General features: G+C 38.7%; 1 protein-coding gene across 1 annotated transcript in view; it reads left to right on the top strand.

The window, feature by feature from the left end:
- The window catches only part of FAM241A (family with sequence similarity 241 member A), a 65,465-nt gene that overhangs the window by 60,865 nt on the left and 1,108 nt on the right, over positions 1 to 3,492 (top strand). The window lies entirely within an intron of this gene.

Raw genomic sequence — 3,492 nt, 5'->3', positions numbered from 1 at the left:
GTGAGTTAAACATTTACCTCAAGTAGACACACGCCCTGGAGAGAACAATCATGGGAGAAGGAAGGGCTGCTTATGCACAGGGAGATAGCTCAGGGTACAGAAGAGTATGAAGGGATGGACACTGGGAGGAGGTAACTATGGGGAGGAAGTGGGAAGGGGAGCTGCTGCATTGTAAATTTTGGTCAATGACATGAGATAAAGTATATGTGAACTGCTGTATGAAAAGTGAATTTACTCTCTAAATCTTCACCCAAATCCTAATAAAAAAAATAATAATAATAATTCTGAGTCAAACATGTAACATGGACATAACAACAGTGCCCCATTATTGAATCTCATTTTCCCACTACTTTATCAACTCCCCATGGTACTCTGTGTACAACATAAATTACTGTTACAGGGGGAAAGACAACTTTTTAAAGTCATATTGAAAATTATTTTCTCTCATTATATCAAACAAAAATCAAATATTTTTGCTTTCTTTTCCCTTTAAACATATTTTAAATTGTATATGAAGAATAGAAAATAAGACTTTAAGTAGCCATTTAAAAACAATCATTTTAATTGCTTGTTGATTGATTATGGATTGACCAGGCTTCGGTTTCTTTTAAAAGAATCTAAATTTAATGCCTGCATTCTAAGAGTGCTTTAAAACTTTCTCAAATTCAGTGGCTCTTTTTAACATGATATTTAAAAGTACTCCCTCTTTGAATGAATAACTTCGGTATCATTTGCCCTAGAAAACATACTTAATGTATTTAATACTTGTTATTATTTAAAACCCTACACCTGAAGGCTTTCTTTTTTTCATTTTTTTTTTTTTTTAACATATAACTAACTTTCCATCTTGCACCAGCTATGAGCAAACAGGTGTTCAAAAAATAATTATTGATTTGAATTATTACTCCTAAAATAACTTAAATTTAATAAATTATAATGCAAATTATTTTACCTATATGACACAGTTTTTCTTCTATAGCTATATAATTCTAGGCCTAATAAGTATAGAGAAACTATACCAATTATTTTAACAAAATTTAAAACAAAGAATTGTTAACTAGAAATTGAACAGAAAAGATAAAGAACACTAAGGCAGCGATTTTCAAAGGATGACCAGACAAGCATCATTAACACCACTTGGGAACTTGTTAGGCCCATGGCTGGTACAAATAGTTTTCAATCAGCTACTGACCTAAAGGTTGGCAATTCAGAATTTGAATCCATCCAGCAGCACCATGGAAATGAGGCCTACCAATGTGTTTCCATGGGAGCTCTGGTAGCATAGTGGCTAAGACACTTGCCTGCTAACCAGACGGCTGGCGGTTCAAACCCACCACCCACTCCTCGGAAGGAAGGTTGGGCAATCCTACTTCCGTAGTGATACTGCCTCAGAAACCCAAGGAGGGGTCGCTATGAGTCGGCTTGACTCGACGACTCGACGGCACCTAACAACAACAACAACAATGTGTTTCCATAATAAACATTACAGCCAGGAAAACCCCATGGAGCAATTCTACTTTGTAACATATGGAATTACCATGAGTTAAGTTTGACTCAATGGCAACAGCTTTGGTTTTTGGTTTCTTTTTAAGAAGCCCTCCTGGTAATTCTAATACATGCTAAACTTTAAAAACTACTATGCTAAAGTATCATAGAAAAAACAAACAGCCAGAGGGACCACCATTCCTAAGACTGGAATCACAAAGAAAGAGGTATAATTTCTAAAACTGAGAAGATAGGAAAATGGTTCCCTGGAGCTGAAACTCAGACTTCTGGGAACAGGGCATCGCTTGCCTGGTGGTGATTTTGAGCTCAGAGGATGGACCCCACAGACCTGGGGAACCATACATGAGAGGAGCAGGAACTAGTGAGTTGGTGCTGGTTTGTCTCAGGGAGGCCCTATGAGATTGGTTCTGCAAGTTTTCAATAACTGTCAAATTGAAATCAGTTGCTGCTACAGAGCGGGGACTACTGCTGCCGGAGTGAAGAACTGTTGCTAACATGAGACTGACAGGATCAAGAAACCCACAGGAAGCAAACAAGAAAGAGTAAATTCCTTCTTCCCCGAGCTATGTGTTGTCTCTCTAATATCCTCTACTGACAGAATCAAACAGGAAGCCAGAAATGTTCTGAAGAGTGGGTTTGAAGCTGAAAGACAGTAGTTTAGTAACTGTCATGGTGGCCTTGATTTTAAAAAGGCTAGAAGGTAATAGGAATAGTAAATAATCTAGTTTGTGTATAACTGAACATGTGTACATTTTCTGAGGAGCTCTGGTAGCATAGTGCCTAAGGCATTTGACTGCTCACCAGAAGGCTGGCGGTTCAAACCCACCAGTCACTCCTCGGAAGGAAGGTTGGGCAATCTACTTCCGTAGTGAAACTGCCTCAGAAAGCCAGGGAGGGGTGACTATAAGTTGAGTCCAATTCGATGGTAGTGAGACATTTTCTGAGACACAGACTTCTAGGTGGACTTTTGGACTTACAGTACAAAATTATTCTATTTGAAAACTGTTTCTCCTTACAAGAGTAATAAGAATCATTTAAGACATTTGCAGAATTTGGACAAGAAACTATGCAATGCCCTATACTGATGTCTACATTTCAAACTAGCTTCACTACTTCACTAAGTCCAAAAAGGTTCAGAAATAGAGAATTATAGTATACATGTAGAGATTTACATGGGGTTTCTATAGCAACAAACTCCAGGCTTTTATGTTGATTTTTTTTTTTTTTTTTTCATTTTTACAGTATACCTATTTATTTCTCCTAGTGGAGTAGTCACAGCACATTAAAAGGCTATATCTGAGACAAGGTAGGGAGCTCTGGTAGTGTAGTGGTTAAGGCATTTGGCTGCTAATCAAAAGGTTGGTGGTTCGAACCTACTAGCCACTCTGCAGAAGAAAGATGGAGCAGTCTGCTTCTGTACAGATTTATAGCATTGGAAACCCAATGGGGGTCACTGTAAATCAGAAGCAACTCCATGACAGTGAGTTTGAATTTTCTGAGATCTGAGACAAAGTAGACACTCAGTAAATATTTGCTGAATCAATGAGAAGAGAATGGGCTGGAGCAAAGGCTAAAAGATCACAGCAGTAGTGGCTGAAGATTACTGCATAATAACAGCAAGACATGCTTCAGTCAGTCAGCTGAAGCTAGGGTCCTTAAAATCTCAATTTCAAAGGAATGGACTAAAAATGCTGACTTACCAGGACAGAGCAGTCGGTGGTCTGCCCATAAAAAAGGAAAAAAGAAATGCCATCAAGTCAATTCCAACTCATAAGGACCCTGTAGGACAGAGTAGAACTGCCCCATAGAGTTTCTAAGGCTGCAATTTTTCCAGAAGGAAACTGCCCCATCTTTCTCCCACAGGAGCTGGGTGGGTTCAAATTGTCAACCTTTTAGTTAGCAGCCTACCTCTTAACCACTGCACCACTAGAGCTCTTTCATAAAACAGAAGAGTGGTAGAACTTGGAAGGGATGTAGGAGATCCTG

Source organism: Orycteropus afer, unplaced genomic scaffold, assembly GCF_000298275.1.
Source record: "Orycteropus afer afer isolate SDZICR_OR568_19922 unplaced genomic scaffold, OryAfe1.0 scaffold00071, whole genome shotgun sequence".
Lineage (NCBI taxonomy): Eukaryota > Metazoa > Chordata > Mammalia > Tubulidentata > Orycteropodidae > Orycteropus > Orycteropus afer.
This window is presented reverse-complemented; position numbering and strand designations above follow the sequence as displayed.